Source organism: Heterodontus francisci, chromosome 19, assembly GCF_036365525.1.
Source record: "Heterodontus francisci isolate sHetFra1 chromosome 19, sHetFra1.hap1, whole genome shotgun sequence".
Taxonomy (NCBI): Eukaryota; Metazoa; Chordata; class Chondrichthyes; order Heterodontiformes; family Heterodontidae; genus Heterodontus; species Heterodontus francisci.
In genome coordinates, this window is record NC_090389.1 from 80,462,606 (window position 1) to 80,477,833 (window position 15,228).

The following is a 15,228-nucleotide window of genomic DNA, read 5'->3' on the forward strand; positions in this document are numbered from 1 at the left end:
TACAGTGCAGCCTGTTAAAGATGATGGTTTGAGAATTACCAACATTTGGCATAGATTCTACATAGAACACTATGATCCTTTTTTTCATTGTTCCAACATTGGCGGCCATGCCTACAACTGCCCAGGCTCTAAGCTCTGGAATTCCCTCCCTAAACCTCTCCACCGCTCTACCTCTCTCTCCTCCTTTAAGATGCTCTTTAAATCCTACCTCTTTAAATCCTACCTCTTTGAGCTTTTGATCGTCTACCCTGCTATCTCCTTATGTGGCTTGGTGTCAATTTTATTTGATAACACTCCTGTGAAGCGCCTTGGGACAGTTTACTAAGTTAAAGGCATGATATAAAAATGCACGTTTTTGTTGTTGCTGTGCCCTTTCCCCAGATGCGTGGGAACAGGAATAGGCCATTCAGCCCCCTTGAAGCCTCTCCACAATTTAATGACATCATGGCTGATCTCTAGCTCAACTCCATTCATGCCCCTTTGCTTAATATGCTTTGATTCCCTTACCCAACAAAAAGCTATTTTTGCCTGCAGGAGCTCCTCCATACGGCTGATCAGAGTTTAGCAATAAAAACAGAAAATGCTGAGCATGTCTGGCAGCAGGTTGTTAGGTAAATTGGCCATTATAAATTGCCCCTAGTACAGGTAGGTGGTAGGGGAATTGAGGGAAGGTGGGGATGTGGTAGGAATATGGGATTAATGTAGGATTAGTATAAATGGGTGGTTGATGGTCGGCACAGACTCGGTGGGCCGAAGGGCCTGTTTCAGTGCTGTATCTCTAAAATAAATAAAAATCTGTGGGAAGAGAAACAAAGTTAACGTTTCAGGTTGATGGCCCTCCATCAGAACTCAAAGTCTAGAGCAGTGTTACTGATTATCTTCATTTTGAGGGCTACCATCCCAATCAATGTCTCTCTTCATGACCACTCTCAGAAAATGCTGCACCACATTGAATCATAAAGGGATGGGATGCAACTCTGTGCCTGTCATCTCTGCACATGGTCCTGATTTTAATCATGTCCCAGTAGGCTGTTATCAAGTGCAGGTCGATCATTTCAGAAAAAAGTTGGCTCATTGGTCTAGGGGTATGATTCTTGCTTTGGGTGTGAGAGGTCCTAGATGCAACTCACAGATGAGCCCTCGTTTTTAGGGGAGACAGTGGCATAGTGGTAATGTTACTGGCCTAGTAATCCAGAGGTGCAGGCTAATGCCCTGGGGACATGGGTTCAAATCCCACCATGATAGCTGGTGGAATTTAAATTTGATTAGTTAATAAAAATCTGAAATTGAAAGCTAATGATGCCATGAAACTATCATCAATTGTTGTTAAAAACCCATCTAGTTCACTACTGTTCTTTAGCGAAGGAAATCTGCTGTCCTTACCCGGTCTGGCCTACATATGACTCCAGACCCACAGCAATGTGGTTGACTCTTAAATGCCCTCTGAAATGGTCTGGGAAGCCATTCAGTTCAAGGCAATTAGGGATAGGCAATAAATGCTGGTCTTGCCAGAGTTGCTCACATCCTATGAAAGAATTTAAAAAAATTCAGCCCCTTGAACCTGTTCCGCCATTCAGTTAACTCATGGCTGATTGGCATCCATTTTTCTGCTTTGGTTCTGTACTCTTTAATAAAATACGAATCTCAGTTATGGAATTTTCAGTTGACACCTCCCCCAGCCTCGACAGGAGGAGATACTTCCAGATGTCCACTACCCATTGTGTGAAAGGGTTCTTCCCTGAATGTCCCAGCCCTAATTTCAAGGTTATGCCCCCTTGTTCTGGACCCCCTATCAGAGGAAATAGTTTCTGTCAATCTATCCTATCAACTCCAATAATCATCTTTAATGCCTCAGTTAGATCACCCCTTAAACTTCTACAGTTAGGAAAATACAAGCCTAGTCTATGGAACCTGTCATCATAATTGAACCCTTTTAGTGCTGGTATTATTCTGGTGAATCTGCACTGCACTCTATCCAAGGCCAAAATATCCTTTTCGAGCTATCCTTCAGCAACAACAACAACTTGCATTTATATGACACCTTTAACGTTAATAGGACACCCCAAGGTGCTTGACAGGTTATCAAACAAAATTTTATGTTGAGCCACATAAGGAGATATTAGGAAAGCTAATCAACAGATCAGTCAAAGAGATAGGTTTAAAGGAGTGTCTGAAAGGAGGAAAGAGAGAGGTGGAGAGGTTTAGGGAGGGAAATCCAGAGCTTGAAGCCTAGATTGCTGATGTATCCTTTCTGTGTATACTCCCAGGAAGAGGATAAAGTAATTAGGATTAATAATTCTGTTAAATAGTTAATTTTAAAGGGATAATTTCCCTTCATTTTGGGTGCTGAGATTGGAGTGGCTGCTATTCTGCTGCCTGTTACTGGTAAATACTATCAAAGGAGGTTTGGCGAGTTGCTGCAGCACATGCTGTAGATCATATGTTTTGCAGGTACAGTGGATGTTGAGTGGTAGTGAAACTCAAAGTGGTGACCGTTGTCTGTGGAACAGTTTCCCATCAGGGAGTAGATCTCTTCAGGAGAGATGGAGACGGGGAGACAATTAGCAGAAAACGAAAGAGAAAAGAATGTTTGAGAAAAAAGGAAAGGATCTGTCCCTAATCTGTGGGCCTCACTGACACCAGACCAATTATATTTTGCTTTCTCCTTGAATATGACCCCTTCTCTGTACGGTGTCTTTCACTGTAACACAGCTTTTCTTTTTCAGTTTTTTTCAAAAAATGCTTGAACCCCAAAGGGGAGCCTCACAGATTTAACATTGTTAAGGCTGGAGCTGAAACCATTCATTACCCTGCATTACTTAGCAAGCAATTTACTGTCAAGTTCAAGGAGTGAATGGAGACCTGAGTGAAATGTTTATTAACCACGATACTCATGATTTCACAGAGCTAGCTCTTGGGCTTCAATACATTGTTAAAAAGTACAATCCCCTCTATTGTCCATTGGAAGCCAGCAATGCAACGTGGTAATAATTTACTGTTTGAAAACGCCCTGGGCTCTTGATTGAACATGGGAGTATCCATGGAAGCATCCTATGCACCCACTATTCTGCCTCTGATTTGCCTGAATACCAGTGGAGGCTCAATAATTAACCCGGGGTGACTCGTTTCAACTGTATATGCCACTATTACTGGAATTGGTAACTCCACCAAACGTCTGTCGCCAGTGACCTTATCAACAAACGTAATGGTGGGGTTGAAAGACTGGGAATGCTGGAAATATAAAACGAGAGCTGCAAATGTGGGAAATATATGCAGGTTAGTCAGCTTACATTATCTAGGTTGGTTTATTTGAGGGTGGGTGGGAATCGCGCAGAATGTTAACCTGCCATTCCTGTTTTATATGCTGATTGCCCTGCAACCTGTTCACAGAATGCTATGCTTTTATTACTGCAGTAAAAGAGATGGCCCCACATTATATTGGCTCAGTGGAATGGAATGAGATCTTCATACAAAGTGGGCCTCCAAGCACCCTGTCCAAAGTCCAGCAGTTTGCCATGCATTCAAATAAAATTCAACTACTTATCACTGTGCCAGAGTAAAACTACCCCAAAGGAAAGATTAAGTGTGGAGTTGCCAACACAGCAGTATTGTCCTGGAGTCTCCAGGGTTTGAAGTTTAATCTCCAGGATCCTCGAACTCCCTTCCTAACAACACTGTGGGTACCTACCCCACATGGACTGCAGCGATTCAAGAAGACAGCTCACCACCACCTTCTCAAGGACAATTAGGGATGGGCAATAAATGCTGGCCTAGCCAGTGACACTGCTGTGAGCAAACCCTGGAGAAATGCAGCTATGAGGAAAGAATAGATAGGTTGGGGTTGTTCTCCTTAGAACCAAGGAGGCTGAGGGGAGATTTGATTGAGATGTACAAAATTGCGAGGGGCCAGGATAGAGTGAATGGGAAGGGCCTATTTACCTTAGCAGAGAGATCAGTGACTAGGGGACATAGATTTAAAGTGATTGTAGCAAGTTTAGAGGGGAGATGAGGAAATGTTTTCTCACCCAGAGAGTGGTGTGGGTCTGGAACTCACAGCCTGAAAGCGTAGTGGAGGCAGAAACCCTCAACTCATTTAAAAGGTGTCTGGATATGCGCCTCAAGTGCTGTGATCTGCAGGGCTATGGTCCAAATGCTGGAAGATGGGATTAGACTGGATGGCTCATTTTTCGGCTGCGCAGACACACTGAGCCAAGTGTCCGTTCCAGCTCTCTGCAAGAGCAACTCAGATAGTCCAAGTCCCCAACCTTTTCCCCATAGCCCCGCAATTTTTCTTCAGATAAATATCCCTCACTGTTTTGAAAGCTATGATTGAAACTGACTCTGAGTAGGCAGGGATAAGATGAAAACAATCTGTTTGAAGGGCTGGGTAGGTTGAGTTGCCTTTTTTGCTTTGCTGCTTTTTTTGGATTAGACATTAAACTAAGGCCCTGTCCATAGAATCATAGAATCACAGAAATTTTAAGGCTTAGAAAGAGGCCACTTGGCCCATCATGTCTGTGCCAACCAAAAAACGATCCACCTATTCTAATCCCAACTTCCAGCATTTGGTCCGTAGCCCTGCAGATTACGGCACTTAAGGTGCATCTCCAGACATCTTTTGAATGAGTTGAAGGTTTCTGCCTCAACTACCCTTTCAGGCAGTGAGTTCCAGACCCCCAAATAATTATCAGCTGGTCAGTCTGATGTTGGTGGTGGGCAAATTATTAGAAACAATTCTGAGAGATAGGATAAACTGCCACTTAGAAAGGCACAGATCAATCTGGGATAGTCAGCATGGATTTGTTAAGGGAAAGTCATGTCTTACTAACTTAATTGAATTTTTTGAGCAACAAGGGAGGATTGATGAGGGTAGTGCAGTGTATGTTGTCTACATGGATTTTAGTAAGCCATTTGACAAGGTCCCACATGGCAGGCTGGTCAGAAAAGTAAAAGCCCATGGGATAGAGGGGAATGTGGCAGGTTGGATCCAAAATTGGCTCAGTGACAGGAAACAAAAGGTAATGGTCGACAGATGTTTTTGCGAATGGAAGGCAGTTTCCAGAGATGTTCCACAGGGCTCACTTTTGGCTCCCTTGCTGTTTGTGGTATATATTAATGATTTGGACTTAAATGTGGGAAGCATGATTGGGAATTTGCAGATGATACAGAAATTGGCCGTGTAGTTGATAGTGAAGAGGATAGCTGTAGACTCCAGAATGATATCAATGGTTTGGTTGAGTGGGCAGAAAAGTGGCAAATGGAATTCAATCTGGAGAAGTGTGAGGTAATGCATTTGGGGAGGACAAACAAGGCAAGGAAATACACAATAAACGGGAGGATATTGAGTGTGATAGAAGAAGTGAGGGACCGCGGAGCGCATGTCCACAGGTCCCTGAAGGTGGCAGTGCGAGTAGGTAAAGTGGAATGCTTTCCTTTATTTGCTGAGCTATAGGCTGGAATTTTATGCCCTCCCACAAAGAGCGGGAGGTGGTGGGGGGTGGGGCCTAAAATGGAGCGGGAGGCTCGGGGGGTAGCGGGGGGGGGGCCTTTCCCGACCCACTCCCGCCATCATTTTATACAGGGCAGCAGCAGCGAAAAATGGTCTGCCTGCCCCAGGCCAATCAAGACCCTTAAATAGCCACTTAACGACCACTTAAGGGCCTCCACCCACCGCCATGGGGATTTTACCCGTGTCTGGTCGGGCAGCCAGGACTGACAAAAACCACCTGACAAAGGCAGGCGGCTCTCTGACTCCCTGGGGAGGGGAGCCCTCATGACTGGGCACACTGCCCCAACCTCCCCCAACAACCAACACACCTCCTGTCCCCCCAATTGACCACCCTTGCCTCGCCAGAGCCCGACTCATCACCCCTGTTGAGGCACCAAAAACTTACCTTCGTTCCGGGGCTCTCCAACATCATCTTCATGACGCTGGGCTGCAGTCCCAATAGTCGCCACCGCTCCCGGAGGTGCTGCTGGGACTAAGAGCTGCCAGCCTGCTGATTGGCCGGCAGTTCTATTCGGCAAGACTTCCTGCCTCAAGCGGGTGGAATTAGAATTAGAATTAGAACATTACAGCGCAGTACAGGCCCTTCGGCCCTCGATGTTGCGCCGACCTGTGAAACCATCTGACCTACACTATTCCATTTTCATCCATATGTCTATCCAATGACCACTTAAATGCCCTTAAAGTTGGCGAGTCTACTACTGTTGCAGGCAGGGCGTTCCACGCCCCTACTACTCTCTGAGTAAAGAAACTACCTCTGACATCTTTCCTATATCTTTCACCCCTCAACTTAAAGCTATGTCCCCTCGTGTTTGCCATCACCATCCGAGGAAAAAGACTCTCACTATCCACCCTATCTAACCCTCTGATTATCTTGTATGTCTCTATTAAGTCACCTCTCCTCCTCCTTCTCTCTAACGAAAACAACCCCAAGTCCCTCAGCCTTTCCTCGTAAGACCTTCCCTCCATACCAGGCAACATCCTAGTAAATCTCCTCTGCACCCTTTCCAAAGCTTCCACATCCTTCCTATAATGCGGTGACCAGAACTGCACGCAACACTCAAGGTGCGGCCTCACCAGAGTTTTGTACAGCTGCATCATGACCTCGTGGCTCCGAAACTCGATCCCCCTACTAATAAAAGCTAACACACCATATGCCTTCTTAACAGCCCTATTAACCTGGGTAGCAACTTTCAGGGATTTATGTACCTGGACACCAAGATCTCTCTGCTCATCTACACTACCAAGAATCTTCCCATTAGCCCAGTACTCTGCATTGCTGTTACTCCTTCCAAAGTGAATCACCTCACACTTCTCCGCATTAAACTCCATTTGCCATCTCTCAGCCCAGCTCTGCAGCCTATCTATGTCCTTCTGTACCCGACAACACCCCTCGACACTATCCACAACTCCACCGACCTTCGTGTCATCCGCAAATTTACTAACCCACCCTTCTACACCCTCATCCAGGTCATTTATAAAAATGACAAAACAGCAGTGGCCCCAAAACAGAACCTTGCGGTACACCACTAGTAACTAAACTCCAGGATGAACATTTGCCATCAACCACCACCCTCTGTCTTCTTTCAGCTAGCCAATTTCTGATCCAAAGCTCTAAATCACCTTCAACCCCATACTTCTGTATTTTCTGCAATAGCCTACCGTGGGGAACCTTATCAAACGCCTTACTGAAATCCATATACACCACATCCACGGCTTTACCCTCATCCACCTGTTTGCTCACCTTCTCGAAAAACTCAATAAGGTTTGTGAGGCACGACCTACCTTTCACAAAACCGTGCTGACTATCGCAAATGAACTTATTCTTTTCAAGATGATTATAAATCCTATCTCTTATAACCTTTTCCAACATTTTACCCACAACCGAAGTAAGGCTCACAGGTCTATAATTACCAGGGCTGTCTCTACTCCCCTTCTTGAACAAGGGGACAACATTTGCTATCCTCCAGTCTTCCGGCACTACTCCTGTCGACAATGACGACATAAAGATCAACAACAACGGCTCTGCAATCTCCTCCCTGGCTTCCCAGAGAATCCTAGGATAAATCCCATCTGGCCCAGGGGACTTATCTATTTTCACACTTTCCAAAATTGCTAACACCTCCTCCTTGTGAATCTCAATCCCATCTAGCCTAGTAGGCTGTATCTCAGTAATCTCCTCGACAACATTTTCTTTCTCTACTGTAAATACTGACGAAAAATATTCATTTAACGCTTCCCCTATCTCCTCTGATTCCACACACAACTTCCCACTACTATCCTTGATTGGCCCTATTCTAACTCTAGTCATTCTTTTATTCCTGATATACCTATAGAAAGCCTTAGGGTTTTCTTTGATCCTATCCGCCAATGACTTCTCGTGTCCTCTCCTTGCTCTTCTTAGCCCTCCCTTTAGATCCTTCCTGGCTAGCTTGTAACTCTCAAGCGCCCTAACTGAGCCTTCACGTCTCATCCTAACATAAGCCGCCTTCTTCCTCTTGACAAGCGCTTCAACTTCTTTAGTAAACCACGGCTCCCTCGCTCGACAACTTCCTCCCTGCCTCACAGGTACATACTTATCAAGGACACGCATTAGCTGCTCCTTGAATAAGCTCCACATTTCGTTTGTGCCCATCCCCTGCAGTTTCCTTCCCCATCCTACACATCCTAAATCTTGCCTAATCGCGTCATAATTTCCTTTCCCCCAGCTATAATTCTTGCCCTGCAGTATATACCTGTCCCTGCCCATCGCTAAGGTAAACCTAACCGAATTGTGATCACTATCGCCAAAGTGCTCACCTACATCTAAATCTAACACCTGGCCGGGTTCATTACCCAGTACCAAATCCAATGTGGCATTGCCCCTGGTTGGCCTGTCAACATACTGTGTCAGAAAACCCTCCTGCACACACTGGACAAAAACAGACCCATCTAAAGTACTCGAACTATAGTATTTCCAGTCAATATTTGGAAAGTTAAAGTCCCCCATAACAACTACCCTGTTACTCTCGCTCCTGTCGAGAATCATCTTCGCTATCCTTTCCTCTACATCTCTGGAACTATTCGGAGGTCTATAGAAAACTCCCAACAGGGTGACCTCTCCTCTCCTGTTTCTAACCTCGGCCCATACTACCTCAGTAGACAAGTCCTCAAACATCCTTTCTGCCGCTGTAATACTTTCCTTGATTAACAATGCCACACCCCCCCCCTCTTTTACCCTCTTCTCTGTTCTTACTGAAACATCTAAATCCCGGAACCTGCAACATCCATTCCTGCCCCTGCTCTACCCATGTCTCCGAAATGGCCACAACATCAGGATCCCAGGTACCAACCCATGCTGCAAGCTCACCCACCTTATTCTGGATGCTCCTGGCGTTGAAGTAGACACACTTTAAACCAAGTTCTTGCTTGCCAGTGCCCTCTTGCGTCCCTGTAACCTTATCCCCTACCTCACTACTCTCAACAGCCTGTACACTGGAACTACAATTTAGGTTCCCATTCCCCTGCTGATTTAGTTTAAACCCCCCCGAAGAGCACTAGCAAATCTCCCCCCCAGGATATTGGTACCCCTCTGGTTCAGGTGAAGACCATCCTGTTTGTAGAGGTCCCACCTACCCCAGAAAGAGCCCCAATTATCCAGGAAACCAAAACCCTCCCTCCTACACCATCCCTGCAGCCACGTGTTCAACTCCTCTCTCTCCCTATTCCTCTCTTCGCTAGCACATGGCACGGGCAACAACCCAGAGATAACAACTCTGGTTGTTCTCGCTCTAAGCTTCCACCCTAGCTCCCTGAATTTCTGCCTTAAATCCCCATCTCTCTTCCTACCTATGTCGTTGGTGCCTATGTGGACCACGACTTGGGCTGCTCCCCCTCCCCCTTAAGGATCCCAAAAACACGATCCGAGACATCACGTACCCTGGCACCTGGGAGGCAACACACCAACCGTGAGTCTCTCTCGTTCCCACAGAACCTCCTATCTGTTCCCCTAACTATGGAGTCCCCAATGACTAATGCTCTGCTCCTCTTCCCCTTTCCCTTCTGAGCAACAGGGACAGACTCTGTGCCAGAGACCTGCACCCCATTGCTTACCCCTGGTAAGTCGTCCCTCGCAACAGTATCCAAAACGGTATACCTGTTGTTGAGGGAAATGGCCACAGGGGATCCCTGCACTGCCTGCTGGTTCCCTTTCCTTCCCCTGACAGTAACCCATCTACCTACTTCTTTTACCTGAGGTGTGACTGCCTCCCTATAACTCCTGTCAATAATCCCCTCTGCCTCCCGAATGATCCGAAGTTCATCCAGCTCCAGCTCCAGTTCCCTAACGCGGTCTGCGAGGAGCTGGAGTTGGGTGCACTTCCCGCAGATGCAGTCAGCAGGGACACTCTTGGCGACCCTTACCTCCCACATTCTGCAGGAGGAACATACAACTGCCTTAACCTCCATTCCCACTATTCTAGATTCCCAACAAGTCTACTGAAAAACCAAAAAAAAAAGTCAAAACTTGTTCGCTTAGCAATCCGACGGACTGAACATTTTAAATAAAAAGCTTACCTTATCAACACACCAGAGTCCTTTTTTTTTGGTTAGAGGAGGAGGGTGGGTGGGAGACACTACACATGTAGTGTCTTGGGTACTGCCACTGCCCAAATAAATAGTTTTCCCTTACCCAGCAGTCCCCTGGTCCTCCGAAACAAAAGGGGATTAACTTGTAACTTACACTGAAATTGACCGCTCAGCTGTAAGTTCGCTCCGCACCTCCTTCTGTCAAAGCTGCTCCTCGCAACAATTAAAGGCCGGGAACCGCAAAATGCAGGTCGGATCCCTGGGCCAGGCAGAAGCAGGTTCGCCACTGACTTGTCAGTCGGTGGATGGCTCCCATCTGCCCAGAGTAAAGTCCCAGCCATAAAATACAAAAGCAGGGATGTAATGCTGGAACTGTATAAAACGCTGGTTAGGTCACAGCTGGAGTATTGCGTACAGTTCTGGTCACCACGTTACAGGAAGGACATAATTACTGTGGAGAGAGTACAGAGGAGAATGTTGCCAGGGCTTGAAAATTGCAGCTATGAGGAAAGATTGGATAGGCTAAGGTTGTTTTCCTTAGAATAGAGGAGGCTGAGGGGTGACTTAATTGAGGTGTACAAAAGTATGAGGGGCCTAGATAAGAGTAGACAGGAAGGACCTGTTTTCCCTAGCGGAGAGGTCAATTACCAGGGGGCACAGATTTAAGGTGATTGGTAGAAGGATTAGAGTGGACATGAGGAAAAGCTTTTTCACCCAGAGGGTGGTGGGTGTCTGGAATTCACTGCCCAGATCAGTGGTGGAGGTATAAACCCTCAACTCATTTGAAAGGTACCTGGACATGCACCTGAAGTGCTGTAACCCGCAAGGCTTTGGACCAAGTGCTGGAAGGTGGGATTAGATTGGGTGGCGCAGACACGATGGGCTGAATAGTCTCTTTCTGTGCCGTAACCTTTCTATGGTTCTAGCCGGCATAGGCACAATGGGCCAAATGTCCTCCTTCTGTATGATTCTACGAGAGATGTTAATGAATTGCAATGTTTTCCACTAATGGCACTGTATTTCAGGATCAAGCACTTCCGGGTCAGTTACAGATAGGTTAAATGCTAAGCTCCCTCCAGTCCACCCAGCAGTGAGCTCATGCCGTAGCCCCACAAAGCAGCCACACTGACCATTTCATCTAGTTTCATTAAAAGCAAAATACTGCAGATGCTGGAAATCTGAAATAAAAACGAGAAATGCTGGAAATACTCAGCAGGTCTGGCAGCATCTGTGGAGAGAGAAGCAGAGTTAACATTTCAGGTCAGTGACCCTTCTTCAGAACTAGCAAATATTAGAAATGTAAAAGGTTATAAGCAAGTAAAGTGGGGGTGGGGCAGGAGATAACAAAGGAGAAGGTGTAAATAGGACAAGATCACAGAATAGTTGACCAGTAAGTCGTGGAGCAAAGGCAAACAATATGTTAATGGTGTGTTGAAAGACAAAGCATTAGTACAGATAGGGTGTTAATGGACTGAAAATTGAACAGCCACAAATACAAACATGAAAAAAAACAGTGGGTAAGCAAACTGAACAAACTAAGACGAAATACAATAAAATAAACAAAAAAATAAATATATATAAAAAAAGGGAAAAAGAAAAAAAATAACTAAAAATAAAAGTAAAATGGGGGCCCGTCATGCTCTGAAATTATTGAACTCGATGTTCAGTCCGGCAGGCTGTAGTGTGCCTAGTCGGTAAATGAGATGCTGTTGCTCGAGCTTGTGTTGATGTTCACTGGAACACTGCAGCAATCCCAGGATTGACGTGAGCATGAGAGCAGGGGGGAGTGTTGAAATGGCAAGCAACCGGAAGCTCGGGGTCCTGCTTGCGGACCGAGCGGAGGTGTTCTGCTCATCTAGTTTCATGTCAGCTCTTCTGTATTGAGTTATATTGCCAATTAGAGCTGAATTAGGGGCATGAGTTGCTGTGAACTCAAGCCCACTAGGAATTGGATAACCTGCTGAAACTGTCCTTTTTTTTCAAAAAAGATCTTGGATTCTGCAGTTCCTTTTTTTTATTTTCTGCCCTGGGAATCACTTCCTGGGGTACCGTGGCTAGGTCCTGGGAGAAATATTTATTATGACTGTGTGTTTGGCCATCCACACTACAACACATCTAAACATTAGCAAAGCAATGAAAATGCGGGCTGTCATGCTAATGGTTATTGAGAGCAGAGTAGTGCAACAAATAGCCTTCTTGTTCAGATAGTGTTTGATGTAAAGAAAGAAGGACTTGTATTTTTATAGGCCCTTTGACAGCTTCAGAACATCCCAAAGCATTTTACAGCCAATGAAGTACTTTTGAAGTGGAATCACTGCTGTAATGTAGGAAACGCAGCAGGCAATTTTCACACAGTAAGTTTCCACAAACAGCAATGAAATAAATGAACAGATAAGCTGTTTTTGTGATGTTCCTTGAGGGACAAAAATTGGCCAGGACACTATGAAGAACTCTGCTGCTCTTCTTCGATATAGTGCCATGTGATCTTTCACATTCACCTGCGAGAGCACATGTAAGAATGAGACTGCACAGTCGTAAGGGTAAAATTCTTGAAGTGAACGTCTAAATCTGGGCTGACTCACATGCCCCCTATTATGCACTGACTGAATCCAGAAAAATGTTTACACCCCCACCCAAAGATTTCATCTGACTCGGGCTGTTAAAGACAAGCACCATTAACAATTCATTGGGATCATGGGACTTCAAGCCCAATGCAATGAGAAAAAAGAAAAGAAAGAAAAACTTTCATTTTTATAACCTTTTCATGATCTCAGCATGCCCCAAAGGACTTCATAGCCAATGAAGTACCATTGAAGTGTAGTCATTGTTGTGACGTAGAAAACACTGCAGCCAATTTGCACACAGCAAGCTCCCACAAACAGCAATGTGATAATGATCCAGATAATCTGTCTTTATGTGTTGGTTGAGGGATAAATATTGGCCAGGGCACCAGCGACAACTCCCCTGCTGCTCTTCGAAATAGTGCTGTGGGATTTTTTACATTCTTCTGAGAGGAGACAGCGCCTCGGTTTAACTTCTCACCTGAAAGCTGGCACTTCCAGACAGTGCAGAACTCCCTCAGTACTGCAGTGGAGTGTCAGCCTAGATTATATGCTCAAGTCTGAAGAATGGGACTTGAAGTGCAATTACATGTTGCCATGTGAAGAGTAGGATACTGAATGCAAAGTTGCAATGTGGCAACTGGTTACTATCAGAGGTGTAGTGCCAGGGGGTCAGTGAGTAAAGGCAAATTGCTTACTGCAAAGGGAGGAAGGGACAATAAGACAAAAGCAAAATACTACGGATGCTGGAAATCTGAAATGAAAACAGAAAATGCTGGAAATACTCAGCAGGCCTGGCAGCATCTGCGGAGAGAGAAAACAGAGTTAATGTTTCAGATCTGTGACCTTTCATCCGAACTGAAAACCCTTCCGGATCTAACAGGTTTTAAGCAAGAACCAGAAGCGACAGGAGGGAAACTTTTTTTACACAGCGAGTGGTTAGGATCTGGAATGCAGTGCCTGAGAGTGTGATGGAGTTAGATTCAATCGTGGATTTCATAAGGGAATTGGATAATTACCTAAAGAGAAAAACATTTGTCGGGCTATGGAGAAAAGGTGGGAGAGTGGGACCAGTTGAGTTGCTCTTACAGAGATCAGGCCTGGACACAATGGGACGAATGGCCTCCTTCTGTGCTGTAGCCATTCTATGATTCGATGATTTTATGATTCCGAGGCAGGGAAAAGGGGGGAGGGGCGGAAAGAAAAAAAGGGAAGGTCTGTAGAAGGCAGGAGAGATTAAATAAGAAAGGAAAGAAGGAAGAACTTGCATTTCTATAGCACCTTTCACAACCCCAGGACATCCCAAAGTGCGTTACAGCCAATGAAGCATTTTTGAAATGTAGTCACTGTTGTAAATGACTAAAGGAATGATGGGGCAAGGCAAACGTAGGTAATAAGAGCCTTATAAGGGGCATTAAGAGATGGTGTCTCCAGGGTGACTCAAATGAAGCCTCATTATGGATACAAGAATAACATTATCAGGCATTTTATAAGCGATCAGTGGTCCATTCTTTCATGCAAGGTATGGTATGTGAAGCAAGGGGAAAATCTGAGGAGGTGCAGAAAGGATTTGTAAGGAATGTGCGTTAATGGTGTAGTATAGTGACATTTCCGATGAAATCAATTTTAATCCTAAACCTTCCCTCGATTTTCAACTCTGGAGATCTAACAAGGTTTTGATGCATGTTATCTTAAAGGGGAAATTTGAGCCAGTAGTGAACCTGGTGCAGATTATAAACAGATTTGCTCTCAAAGACTTGCCGTTCCTCATTACCATGACAGGGAAAAAAATCTTTGTTAGTCAAAAAAAAAAAGAGCTCTATTCAACCTCCTCTATTTCTTTCCCTGCACAAGTCCCTGCTGGCCCCACATTAACAGGGTCGTGTGTTCCAAGACACGGCAGGGAACTTGCAATGCTGGAACCTGTAGTGTAAGGCTAGGAAGTCAAACCTCTCTGACCGGTAGCCACGTTTGTAATTTCTCCACCAGGCCATAGGGATTTCTCAACAGTTGCACAGAAAATGGTTTTATCAGGATCTGTTTTTTTTCCCAACTTGCTTTTAATTTGTTCAGTTGGTCTATCATTTTCCCGCCCCCCCCCCCCTCCTTTTCTATTCCTGATTCTTACCGTTCCATTGACTTCAGCCTCTCAGCTGTTACCTTGTCTTAGTGACCACTCTTTGCTCTTGAGACTAGACTGTGGAGTCTCAGCAGACTATTTTACTGTCGGGCATTGTATCCCAGAGGCTAAACCATCCTTAAAACCTACCTCTTTGTTTTAGTCAAATGTCCTAAAGCCTCCTTCTTTGGCTTGGTATCAATTTTTACCTGATGACCCTCCTGTGAAGTACTTTGGGTTGTTTTACTACCTTAATGGTGCTATAAAAATGCAAGCTGTTGTTGTTTTCACCTGACATCTGTAGGTGAACCCGACCATTCATTTGTGTTTAGGTAAGCCCCTTTTATGTCCTCAGGGCATTCCGAAATACTTTCCAACCAATGGATTTGAAGTGAAGTCACTGTTACATCACCAAAAATTGAGCATTAATCGGCAAGTAAGAACCCAGGCTGATGTTCACTTTGGTCACTCGCCCC

At 45.2% G+C, this 15,228-nt stretch overlaps 1 protein-coding gene across 1 annotated transcript in view; it reads left to right on the forward strand.

Annotated features, from left to right (window-relative positions):
- The window catches only part of sema3b (sema domain, immunoglobulin domain (Ig), short basic domain, secreted, (semaphorin) 3B), a 298,402-nt gene that overhangs the window by 19,812 nt on the left and 263,362 nt on the right, over window positions 1-15,228 (forward strand). The gene's annotated exons all lie outside the window — the stretch shown is intronic.